The sequence below is a fragment of the Aquarana catesbeiana genome, linkage group LG02 (genome assembly GCF_042186555.1).
Source record: "Aquarana catesbeiana isolate 2022-GZ linkage group LG02, ASM4218655v1, whole genome shotgun sequence".
In the NCBI taxonomy this organism is placed as follows: domain Eukaryota; kingdom Metazoa; phylum Chordata; class Amphibia; order Anura; family Ranidae; genus Aquarana; species Aquarana catesbeiana.
In genome coordinates this window covers 405,262,896-405,276,850 of record NC_133325.1, presented here as the reverse complement: position 1 = coordinate 405,276,850, position 13,955 = coordinate 405,262,896, and the positions used below count along the sequence as shown (strand labels likewise).

The following is a 13,955-nucleotide window of genomic DNA, read 5'->3' as shown; positions in this document are numbered from 1 at the left end:
GGAGAGACCTAAAAATGGCTGTCCACCAACGTTTACCATCCAACCAGGTGTGAAAAACTTGTTGCATCTTTCCCAAAAAGACTCATGGCTGTATTAGATCAAAAGGGTGCTTCTACTAAATACTGAGCAAAGGGTCTGAATATTTAGGACCATGTGATATTTCAGTTTTTCTTTTTTCATAAATTTGCAAAAATGTCAACAAATCTGTGTTTTTCTGTCAATATGGGGTGCTGTGTGTACATTAATGAGTAAAAAAAATGAACTTAAATGATTTTAGCAAATGGCTGCAATATAACAAAGAGTGAAAAATGTAAGGGGGTCTGAATACTTTCCGTCCCCACTGTAGATTAGATTAAGTCAATGGAGTTTATGCATGCAAAGTGTGCTAGCAAGAACATTTCTTCTTGTGTGCAGCAATCAATAAACATGCAATTGCCATTCCTGTAGTCCAGAATTTAAAGCATTGTGTAGCCAAAACTTGTTTTTCTTAGTTTTGGATAAAATGGGGATGGGTTAGAAACCCTGTGAGGTTGTTACTGCCATCCTAGACTCCATTAGAAAGGTTTTCACTCTCTTCTTGTCCTGATGACCACATTTTATCAGACAAGAAAAGGGAGGCATTCTCCAACAACTACACATGCAGAAAAAAAAAAACACCTTTTTTAGTACAGTAGTAGAAGTTTTTTTTTTTTTGTCTGCGACCTTGTTGCAGATTTTCCTTCACTTGTCTTGGGAAACTGTTGCCATCAAGAAAGAAGGTGGGGGAGCATCCGTTATCAGTAAATCCAGTCAGGGATTCCAATCCTTCTCACTTTATAAAAAAAACAAAAACAAAACTATTTGGCTTGATGTGCACTTTAAAATAAAACAAGGATACTTATTGGTGACTCTGAAGAAGGGTGCATGAACTCCAACATTCAGTTTGTTTCTCTTCAATGAAGGATAGGAAAGAGGATGGCCACCTTATTTTATATTTAAAGTGACACTGAACAATATCCTTATTCTCCATAAAGAATCCATACACATCCACTACCTATTGGCCCTGCAATCTATTTATCATTTATCCACGGTTTACACTTCCGTGACTTGTCATGCGACTTGAGAGTTCAAAGTCACATGAGAAGTCATGCCCCAATAATGGCAATAGAACTTGCCACTTTAACACAACTTGCATTGACTTCTGTTAAAGAAGTTGCATGCAAGCCGCAATGAAGTCCCACAGGGATGTCGAATTCAAAGTCGCGTGACTTTGAAACCTCGGCAGTGTGAACAAGGGCTACATTGTTTCTTAATGCGTTTTTCTGCATCCTTGTAACATCGGTTGTGAGCTCCTGAACCCACACCTACCCCCCGCTCCCTCACTACTGTTTGAAACGAGAAGTGCGTGTTGCAGTCAGGTGCACCTACGTAGTACATACTGTAGTTCAAATTCACTAGTCCATCTCATGAGTAAGCAAGAGAGGGTGACTATGATCCTACATGCAGTGTGGCCATGGATAATAAATGTAGCCACCCTCTAACAGGAAGTCAGATTACAGCTGCAAAAATGAGCAATAGATTTTGCTTTTCTGAGTTAAAGTTAAACATTTTTATTTTTGTATGCAATGGGGGTGTGCCGCACTGCATGGGTAAACTGCTTATTTTTGTCTAGGGGTGAAGAGAGTGGAGATATACTTACCTAATCCGCCGATCCTCTGAGTGCAAGACCAGTCCTCGATGCTCCGGCTCTCCTATGAGCTAGCGGTCTTGTTTATGGACTGTTTCTGAAGTCATCAGACCCATAGACTGGCTCTGGACGTGAGGATGGCAGGAACAGTCCACCGCTGGACAAAGGGGAGCGCTGTTTTCCACATGATCAAAGGATCGTGTAAGCATAGCTTTTCCTTGCGCCCCTGGACAACACAAACAGTTAACTAATGCAGTGCGGGCACGGCTACACTGCATAGGAAAATAAAAACGTTCCCTGAAGTTCTTCTTTAAAAAACGCATGCTTGATTTTTTTTTTTTTTTCCAACCAGAGTTTAATGGTACTTTTACCCCTAATTCCAGTCATATGTCATTTTTAGACATGATGAACAGAATGGAACAAACACATAATGTTGCCATCACATTCAGGTCTTGAGTATCTGTATGTGTTCCGTTACCAGCCAGCGAGTATAAAGAAACAAAGAACTGAATGAGTCATGCAGTCCTTCCTAATTCGCTGTTTGGGTGGAAAAATTCAAAACTTATAATGACGAAAAGTTCATTTACTCAGTTTGTTTAGAGTAAGTTACTGACATGAACATCCAGGATAAAGTTCCTGCATGATCATTGCTAGCATCCACTGCTTTCTCTTCCATAATAACCAGTTATGGCAGGCTAGTTTGTAACTACAGACCACCCAGATATAATTAGACCACCAGGTCAAAAGCAGGTAGCCTTTCACTGGAAGGTCTGTCAATGAAAGCAGATGTAAACCAGCCTATGCTTATTTATACTGCTCCTACATCTTCAGTCCATGCTGTTATCAGTTGGTGTGGCCCAAAGCTAGCTGGGATTGTCCTTTGCACAGACATGTTTCAAGGAATGAAATTGCTGGAAGGTGTGTACTCACTATCTGAATCATATTTCCCCGCCACGCACGCTCTGGAAAGTTACTTGATGTAAAACACATTCCCTCCCCTGACTCCTTAAAAAACAGGCCAACTTTAGGGAGATGTATTAGGTCACTCCGGTGGCTTGGCCATGTGTCTCTGCAGATGCTGGAGGGAACAGCTGTACCAGATATCCAGCACCTGCTCCAACCTGCCTGTACTGTGCTGTAGGGGGGCAATATAAGCTGGATATCATTTGTTCACATTCCACCTAAAGAAATATTTGCAGACTTTCACTTGTTTAGCGCGTGATTTTTTTAAGATAGTATACTGACACAAAAAGTAAATGAATATATTAACCGTAGCTGAAATTATAGTGAACCAGATCTACAGCATTTTACAGCACTGGCACTAATAGGATTTTGCTGAAAGAGGTCTGTGCTGTTAAATATTGACTGCAAAGAGCAAGGTCTAAAGGAAAACAGGAGGAGAAAACCTCACTCTGCGCAGTGACCTGGCAAGGCGGATGGTTACTTATTGCCTAGAGATCAATCAGGGACTCTGGGTCAAGAAATGTCTGGGGCAAGGGTTCCTCTGAAATTCTTACTGCTTAAAATGTATTCTGTGTACTCACAGCCTTTCTCTTTAATAAATACATTACCCAATTCTAGTAGGCGGCTCTTCCGTGTTATCTCATGTGGATCTAGCTGCAGGGTTAGGAAGGAGTTAATGATCTGTGATCTCACAGGATAAATATAACCGTATCTGGCGGGAGGCCTGGAGCCTGGGTGCGTCCTGCAATCATGTTTCAAAAAAGGCAGGGGTGCTTTTCATGTGTGTGAACAGTTCATGGGAGATACATGGCACAGTTCAGGATTAGCGCAAAATGTTTATGTACCTTTCCATTAAATCCTACGCAACATCCAGCATGCATGTACATTCATGCTTACAAGGGTGAGATAGATTGATAGATTACAATGACTGATGACAAGCTAAAGGAGCCTGCATATTACTGCCCAACAAATTTATATGCAGTGCCAGTTTTTATATCTAATCTTAGTATTATCTTAAGGTACATAATTAAAATTATTTATATATTCATAAAGGCTACTAGTAGCACTTCATAATCAGATCCCTGAAATTAAAGTACATGTAAACACTAAGAGCCGGTTCACACAGGGGCAGCACGACTTGCAGCGCGACTGCCTTAGGCGACCTGCACACGACTTCAGCGGCGGCTTGCAAAATGACTTCTGTATAGAAGTCAATGCAAGTCGCCCTGAAGTTGTCCCGAAGTAGTACAGGAACCTTTTTCAGAGAGACTTGAGTCGTTCCTATTAGAACGGTTCCGTAGAATAGAACGGAACGCGACTTGTCAGGCGGCTAAGTCGCCTGACAAGTTGCCCCTGTGTGAACCGAGTCTTAATGAAAGACATTTAGTTTAACTGTTACATTTAAAAAAAAACAAAAAACTTTTTTTTTTAATCCTTTGTTGCATCTCAGTGCTGCTGATTTCCTGCAGCCTCCATGCAGGCACTTCCTGACTATGTGTGTAACACATAGTTTTAAAAGACAAATTTAGTAGCCACACTGTAGTCGGTGTGGCTGTATTTGGTCTGACAGCCAAAAGCATATCCTGCTCACTGTTTGTTTAGCTACTGCCAGTCTGGCCTATAGCTTCCTCTATATCCAGGAGACTTAAGAAGTTTCTGGATGATAGGTGTGAAGCTATGTCGATGGCAGCATGAAGATAAATACAGCATACCTCCCAACGGTCCTGGATTGCCCAGGAAAGTCCCTCCTTTGGGAGGTCTGTCCCGGGTCCCTTCAATCAATACAATACAGTTAATTGCCCCGTGGGCCGATCTAATGCCCCCTTAAAGTATTGCCGCTGCCACTCACTGCCCTGGTGTACTGTAATCCTGGCCGAGACCCGCTATTATTCATCACCGGCCGCTGCCTGGCTCACTGCCCAAACTGGTGACGTCATGACGAGAAGGAGAGCGGGGCCCCAGCATTCAGAGTGGAGCCGGAGGAGGATTTAACTTCCTCCTCCGCGCCTAGTAGTTAGCTCCACCCACCTCCTCCCTGTATCTTCTCCAGCAGCATGGATGCCGCTTTGATCTGTGGCTGCAGCGCTCCCCTCCCTTCCTCTCTCCTCTCAATGGGCAGTGAGGCTGCATTGATGGGCAGTGAGACCAAATTCATGGGCAGTGAAGCTGCATTCATGGGCAGTGAAGCCGCATTGATGGGCAGTGAGGCTGTATTGATGGGCAGTGAGGCTACATTCATGGGCACAGTGAGGCTGCATTCATGGGCACAGTGAGGCTGCATTCATGGGCACAGTGAGGCTGCATTCACGGGCACAGTAAAGCTGCAATTGATGGACACAGTGAGGCTGCAATGATGCTCTGTGTCTTACTGCCTGTCCTACTGTCACTCCGCACCACACGCGCTTTTGCCACAGTGCACGTAGCACGACGTCAGTCGCTTCCTCCTTCAAGTGTCCCTCATTCTGAAGTTCAAAAGTTGAGAGGTATGAATACAGCCCTGGCCTATACCAGAGAGGCAGGCTCTAATGGAATGCTGGGAGGCTTTATTTAATCAGTGAACACACTGAGCTCTGGGTCTTGTCCTAGAGTTCAGCCTGAGGGGGGCACTCTGCCCTCTGAGGCACAGGCTGCCATGTGGAGGCCTCAGCTGGGCTGGCTGAGGGGAGCTGTCTGCCATGGATCTGTCTGGTATCACTGGAGGGTATCGCTTGGAAGATTGGAAGGAGGCACCAATCTGTCCTTGGGCCTTGTGAGTACAGACATGACTGGATCTTGGAGACCTTTTTTTCTAGCCACCCCTCTGGTGCCTAGTTATAATCAGCTGTAGGTCTGTTAAAGGGGACACCGGCTGGTGTCCTGAAAAACTCTGTCCAGATATTGTCCACAAAAAAGAAAAAAAAGAGAAGGGACTTTGCTCTGCTGGCTCTACTACTACTTAACGACCAACCACTGTCGTTATAAGTCGGTACTTTGACAAGGGATACCGTCGTTATGGCAGCAGGTAGCTGCCATAACCCCCAGTATCCTCTTAAACGGGAGGCAGCTGGCTTTCAGATAAAAGTGGTCAGCGGGAGAGGTTAAAGTGATTGTTATTTTAAAAAAAAGGAAGGTTTACAAACATATCATACTTACCTCTATTGTGCAGTTCGTTTTGCACAATGTGGCCCCGATCATCGTCTTCTGGGGTCCCCCGGCGGCGCTCGCGGCTCCTCCTCACATCGGTAAACCCCCTGGGAGAAGCGCTCTCCCTGAGGGTTACCTTGCGGGCATGCTCCCGAGTCCAGCATTTGCGTGCATTGACACAGAATGCCAGACTCGGCCCTGCCCCCCCAGCGCCTGAGTCATTGGATTTGATTGACAGCAGCGAGAGCCAATGGCTGCGCTGCTATCAATCTATCCAATCAAGAGCCGAGAACCCCGGGCAGAAAAGGTGAGCACGTCTCTGCCGAGGGAACTAACGGGCTCAGGTGAGGGAAAATGGGAGGGGATGGGGTGCCGGTCAGTGTCAGAAGTTTATTCACCTTAGTAGAAAAAACACGAGGGTTTACAACCCCTTTAAGCAGAAAGGATAAAAACAGCAAAAACAACATCCCCTAGACTGTTTTGTTGAGAAGAGTGAATTAGCCTGTTGTGTGCCTGGCTGCGAGGCTAAAGTTGGGAAGACCTAGACAAGTAATTCCTGTGGCTCTTATGGGAGTTGCGCTACACATGTATGTATTCATATGACGGCTGCATGTCTTTTCTCAAGGCAGATTTCCTGATGGTGACATAGGTGGATCGTGCCTGTATGTTCCCTTCCGGCAGAGCACAGAAATGCGGCCTCGGCTTTCAGGGGTTATACCGGGATGATGGCCACAGCTGCAGGCATCATCCCGGTACCGTTTTTTAGAGTGGGCCATCAGCTATCCAGGGATAACAACCAATGCAGCTAAAAGCTGCTCAATTGTTATCCCAGAGGAGCGGGAGGGGACATCCCCCCTCCCGCCGCCTCTCACCGCTCTGACCGGGCCTCCCGTCCCACCGGGGGACCTGATCCTCGATCCGCAACTTCCGGCGGCTAGAGAGAGACTGGCATGAAGCTGGAACAGGCTTCGTGTCAGTCTCCTGAATGTAAATACGGAAGCGACGTCACAACGTCACTTCCTGTTTACTCGGCAGCCAATGGTGCCTGATTTAAAAAAATATACAGTATTCAGAATTGCCATTTTGGGCGATCTGAATACTTTGAAGTGCAAAGGAAGGATTGGAGGTCTTTTAGACCCCCCGATCCCTCCATAAAGAGTACCTGTCACCACCTATTACTGTCACAAGGGATGTTTACATTCCTTGTGACAGCAATAAAAGTGATCAAATTATTTAAAAAAAAAACCACACAATTTAATGATATAAAAATAAATAAGAAAAAAATGTTTTTTAAAGCGCCCCCATCCCTGTGCAGCAAAGAAAACGCATACACAAGTCGCGCCCGCATATGTAAATGGTGTTCAAATCACACATGTGATGTATCACCGCGATCGTCAGAGCAATAATTCTAGCACTAAACCTCCTCTGTAACTCTATCCTGGTAACCGTAAAAAAATTTAAAGTGTCGCCTATGGAGATTTTTAGGTACCGTAGTTTGTCGCCATTCCACGAATGCGTGCAATTATAAAGCGTAACATGTTTGGTATCTATTTACTCTGCGTTTTTTTAATTCTTGAAAGTGTCCCTTTTCCCAAATAGTTGCGTTTAAAACAAAGCTGCACAAATACCGTGTGACATAAAATATTGCAACAATCGCCATTTTATTCTCTAGGGTCTCTTTTAAAATATATATATATATATATATATATATATATATATATATATAATGTTTGGGGGTTCTAAGTAATTCTATAGCAAAAAATATGGATTTTAATTGTAAACACCAAATGTCAGAAATAGACTTATGCCGTGTACACACGACCGGACTTTTCGACAGCAAAGGTCCGACGGAACCAATCCGCCGGACAATTCGATCGTGTGTGGGCTTCATCGGACCTTTGCTGTCGAAAAATCAGACGGACTTTAGAAATAGAACATGTTTCAATTTTTTCTGACGGACTTGAGTCCAGTCGAAAAATCCGTTCGTCTGTATGCTAGTCCGACGGACAAACAACGACGCAAGGGCAGCTATTGGCTACTGACTATGAACTTACTTATTCTAGTCCTGTTGTGTGTCATCACGTTCGAATCAGTCGGACCTTGGTGTGATCGTGTGTAGGCAAGTCCGTTGCGTCGGAACTCCGTCGGAACTCCATCGAAAGTCCTTCAAAAAGTCCTTCGGAGTTCAGTCCGTCGAAAGTCCGCTCATGTGTACAAAGCATTAGGCGTGAAAGGGATAAAGTTGACTGAAACTGCCACTTGTAGTCTCCAGCAAAAGCCTGTGTGACAGTGTGGGGAAAGTCAGGGGAAGACAGGGACAGAGAGTTTTTACACCACAACAGGAAGTAACTTAAAGCCTATCTTTGGGAAAAATAAAAATCCTCTCTTGCAGGGGGCTGCCCCACAACTGCAAGGCAGTTGTGACTTTTTCAAGTGATGTGACCGTGACGCAACGCGTGGGAGGAGCCTAGGACGCATTGTGCAGTCTGTCAGTATCTGGCTGTGTACTGCAGCGACCCTGCTCTCGTCCGTGGCGGCTGACTGCTTAATACATCTGCATATGCCTCTCTCATATTGGGCGCACGTGAGTGGATCTCATAGCATGTTTGCTGGTGTACCATTTATATAGAGCATTGCGCAATGAAATTTCTTCTTTTTTATCTGCTTTACATATGATTGCTGGTGGTCAGGGCCGTCTTTAATATTGATTGGACCCTGGGCAAACGTTTTATTGCCCCCCCCCATAAAAATTCGCTCTCCACCTGCTCTGAGACATATAATAAATAGCAGCTAGACTTAAAATCAGTTTACTGTATCAGATCAGGCAGTGATTGCGATTAGTTGCCAGAGGTTACAGTGTATCATTACCGCTTACTGACTGGTTGCTAGAGGTTACAGCACATGATTTCTGCTTGTTGATTGGTTGCTAGAGATTACTGTACAGTAATACTGCTCACTGATTAGAGGTTATAGCACATCATCTCCTCACTAAAGGGGGCATGATATACATATGAATGCCGCCTTTATTTACATATCTATGCTGCCGGATGCAGCTATTTATATATGAATGCTGCTATTTACATATGAATGCCGGTTATTTACATGTAAACACAGGGTCTGCAGGTGAGTCATTTGTACACAACAGTAAGGCAGAGCTGGGCAGCATTAGTAGCAACACTTCACACTGAGATATCAGGACACAGCATGGGACTAAAACTTCAAGGGGCAAGGGAATTTAAACTGGGATAGTTGACAAGTATGAGGCAGCTGCTTTGGGCCCCACAAAAATGACAGGGCCCAGGGCAGCTGCCCCTTTTGCCCTGCCTTAAAGACGGCCCTGCTGGTGGTGAATACTACATCTGATGAGGTTGGAGCTGAATGACATTGTCGTTTAAGACTGACAAGCGAGTACTCCAATTAAGCAATTTTAGAGCTATTGCAGAACTTTTTTATACTGGGATTATATTGATTCCTCGTTTGGACTTGGTTGTCTGAGTTGTTTCTTCACCTATTTACCGATTCTATCAATAGTGTGGCCAATCATTTGATTTAACAGTATTTATATTTAATAAGGGATAAGGGCTAAATTGCCCGAAGGATGGAGAAAAAAGGACTTTTAAGGTGCTGTTTACATCAAAGATATAATCAAAAATTCTGTACAATCATATTAAAACATGAAAAAAATTTTTATTGAATTAAGATTAAAATATTTATGTCTCTCATAGAAAGTGGGACATGCTTTTAAGAACAATATGACATTAATGAATATCACCCAAAATTGTTCACATTGAATAATGCAACATAAAGCAACTACTTAAAGATGCCATGACAATCTGCCGCTCGACATGTTTCGCTCTAATACGAGCTTCTTCAGGAGTTTAAAGGTTATGATTGTAGTGGATTCTATAATGATGGGAGAATAGACAATAATCAATATATGCGCACAAACATATTCAAAATACATCCAGTGGATGAATAAACTAAATTATCAGAAGACAGGTTGGTACAGAGCATATAGATGCATATATATAAGTAGAAGTTTGGAAACCAGACAGTTCAACCAAGTATATGTGGGAAATTAAAATTTGTATATCTTACCAGGCTGTAATGCATCAATGCGACATAAATGTTTCAATAGAGTGGCAACATGAATGTTTCAATAGAGTGGCAAATTAGTGCTGATTTTGAACCGGGAAGTTCTCTCATATATATAGGGACATCGCTGCCATAGTGAGACCACAGGGGAACACAAAGTTGTATACTGGCCCTTTAAAAAAATATAAAATTAAAACAGAATTAAAATTATAATTAATGAGGGGGAGGGGGGGGGGGTGTATGGGAACAAGGAAAACCAGATTCCCAAACATCCTTATTTGGTTTTAAGGTGTATTTTAAGGTAGAGCCAATTAGGAGTGTTTACCTAAAGCATAAAAGTATCACGGTAAACCTGTGTTAAATGGATATGGCTAGATACCATAGTTTCATCAAACCAGTTGATGGTGACTACAAAAACGATAACCAACCGCGATGTTTTCTAAATGGAAAAGAAATACAGTTGTAGAGGACCATAAAAGTTGCCAACTGACAGTGATGCTGTAGAGGGAGAACTTACTTTGTAGGCAGTAGTCCGGCAAGCAAATTTGGGAGAGCTTCACGCTGCCTCCATTGAACGACGCCGGTAGCAGAGCTGTGGGCGGTGTATGACCGCCTTTATGTACCCCCACCACGGCGGCGTCTGATTTCGCCGCCGTGATGCGGACGCTTGTTGAGGCTGGCTGCGTCATACCCTGGGGGAGGAGGAACGCGGCGGCGTCCATCTGACGTCCGTAGCGTGCCACAAGCGTAGTGCGCATGTCTATGGATTCATAGAGCCCGTGAGATATCCGGGCGCCGAAAACGCCATGTTGGTAATGGGAAAAGTATAAACAGATAGAACTAGACTAAAGCATTCAGCCTATCTGGCAACCAATAAATGGAAATAGAGGCTCATATGTATCACATTATGGGTATTATAGCACCCCATTTAGTACAGCAACCAGGATCAAAAAAGGGGGCCACCACTTTGGGGACGATTGGCTCTATATCTCCAATAGTGGGTGCCCCGGGCGTCTGTGTGGTCTAAATTGACAGAGATCGACCCAGCATGAGAATATTCCCGGGATATTGTTGCCAGTCATAAAAAGAAACAAACGGACTTTTTGTTAAAAAATCCTTAATAGATATTTGCAACAACAGCCTGTAAGAGTATAGCACAAAATAAATCAGTGAAAGTTCAATGATATCAAGTGTAACATACAAGAATATATATGGTCATAATCTCGTTATTATTGAATATTTTAGCATAGCTTATACAAATATGAGACGCCAGATCAGTACAGCATTGAGAATACAGAATATAGTTAATATTTTAACATAAATTATATATATATTTGACGTCACATTAGTACAGCAACCTTCCTATATCTTTAGTATTTATATTTAATTTAATTTTACTTGTGCATTTTGTGACACTAGGTATTTATTAGTTTTTCTACACGTGTGGTCACGAATTTTAGCTGCATTTTTTGCACAGTATCCGATTTGTTTAATGATTTGTGTATGTGGGTTATATTATTTAATTATTTATTTATTTATCATTGATCATTTAGTGAAGCGCTTCAAACTTTTTTTATTTATTCATTTTTAGTGATTCTGAACACTTTTTGTTGATAGCAGCCTCACAAATTTTATTTTTATTTTTATTTTGATCTTCGGAGCTTTATCTTAAATAATCATCACAGCGCTTTGTGGTTTTATACACTATAAGTTACATTGAAAGCTATCAAAAAGAGTTCAGGATAAGTTGTAGGGATGTGGCTTTCAGAAGTAGATCTAGTGGAGTCACCAATGGCTGGAGTATCCGCTGGGGCTGATATTTCTTATCTAGTGGTACAACTGTTCAGAAAAAAAAAAGTGCCAGGAAAGAGTCAATCCTTATGCCCCGTACACACGATCGGACATTCCAACAAAAAATCCATGGATTTTTTCCGACGGATGTTGGCTCAATCTTGTCTTGCATACACACGGCCACACAAATCTTGTCGGAAATTCTGAACGTCAGAACGCGGTGACATACAACACGTACGACGAGCCGAGAAAAATTAAGTTTAATAGCCAGTGTGGCATGCGTGGAACTTTGTGCTTCGGAATTGTGTACACACGATTGGAATTTCCGACAATGGATTTTGTTGTCGGAACATTTGAGATCCATATCTCAGATTTTGTGCGACGGAAATTCCGATGGAAAATGTCTGGTGGAGCCTACACACGGTCAGAATTTCCGACAACAAGCTCCCATTGAACATTTTCCGTTGGAAAATCCGACCGTGTGTATGGGGCATTAGTTTTGCGTGCCTTAGTCATGCAGTAGGGTTTTCAGAAAGGGAAGGTGGCAAGACAACAGGATGTGGAGATCGAACGGCGCACATCATGAAACATTGATTGCTACATGCACAAAAGCCTGCTCATGGTCTCATGAGTCTCACAGGCGCTTCCACAGCAAAAAGTACTGACACAAGAGGTGGAGATGCACAAGTCCCGTAAAATAAAACCAGAAAAAAATAAAAGAAATGCTAATAATTTAGTGTAAAATGTATTCACAGAATGACGCACTTCGACTTGGACTTTTTCTTCTTCTTTTTGCCCTCCTTGCTCATCTTCTCTTTGTGCTTTTGGATTTCTCGTACTAAAGTGTAAAAACGTCATCAACTCCCTGTCTGGTTTTTGCAGATCTCTCAATAAAAGGAATTCCATGGCTCCACGCCAAGTCCTGAGCTTGCTTGGTGTCTACCGTTCTAGAAGGTAAGTCACATTTGTTGCCGACTAAAACCAATTTTGGTACATCCTCTGAATCTTTTACACTTTTTATCTGTTCTCTATAATGGTGAATGTCCTCAAAGGATTTAGTGTTAATAATTGCAACGACGCAGAGGAAACCCTGCCCATGTCTGCATGTACTGGTCTCTCATTGCACTATACTCTTCTTGACCTGCTGTGTCCAGGATGTCCAGTAGGCAGGTCTCCCCATCAATGACCACTTGTTTTCTATAAGAGCCCTTTATGGTGGGATCATATCATCGACAAAATGATTTTGGATTAGTTGTATTGTTAAAGTGCTCTTCCCAACACCTCCAGCACCGACCACCACTAGCTTATATTCCATCATTTTTCAAAAAAACTCTATGGCTCAGCCGATCACAGCTGCATACCTCTCCCCTACAGGCCACACCCAGGCCGCCATTTCAGATGTGTTTTAACCTAGAAAAAAATCACATGTATTGCGGTTATGGTGGGGCCCTGTTCATGTAGAGCTGCACACATGCTTTGCAGACACAATAGCATGTTGCATTCGGTGGGTACGGCCTGACAAATGCAACATGACATTGTGTCTGCAAAGCATGTGTACAGCATGTGTATAGCCCTGAGCAGCTGCATGCCCATGATTAGGTGGGTGGTTGGGGGGTGGTAAAACCACAGCTTAACTACCTGCTTTTACTCTCCCCTGGCAACACAGGCAGCACACTCCTCTACTTTCCTATGCTACCCTTCTCTACACTGTGGCGGTAGAATATTTTTCTGGGTCCTCACATCCATAGCAGGGCTATGGGTTCTGCATTGTACTTCAAGATGCCAGAGAACCCTAGACTTCCAGACCATGGGGGAGAAGAGGACCAGTCTAGCAGTGTGGAATGGAGCCTGCAGAAGCAGAGGATTAGGTAGGTAAAACTGCTACTTCTTGTCCCCTAGACCTAAACAAGCATGTCCTTGTATAGATATAGGAATACTTGTGGGATTTTTAAGGTGCATATACTAATAAATTGATCCAAGGAGGTATATTAAAAAGTATACATTTTATTTGAACAAAGTTTAAGAAAAATTGTCTAAAAACAATTCCACAGCAAGTACATAAGGTACAATCCTTATGGATACAGCAATTTTGATGGACTTCCCAACATGTTTCGCCCTCAATCTGGGCTTCCTCACGGGATGCTGTCCAATTAGAGCACAAGCCTTCCCAGGATTTGAGACAATTGTGTACACTATAATCAATGATGATTTAAAGAGTCTACAACCGCCACAACGCACCAAGGACTGCAGGTGACCATAGGAGGCATTTAGGGACTAGGAAAAATGGTCTTGTAAAAACGCAGAACACTCAGGAAAA

At 43.1% G+C, this 13,955-nt stretch overlaps 1 pseudogene; it reads right to left on the bottom strand.

The window, feature by feature from the left end:
- Positions 1-12,387: 12,387 nt before the first annotated feature.
- Positions 12,388-12,956, bottom strand: LOC141129938 (GTPase KRas-like; annotated as a pseudogene).
- Between the last annotated feature and the right edge of the window lie 999 nt (positions 12,957-13,955).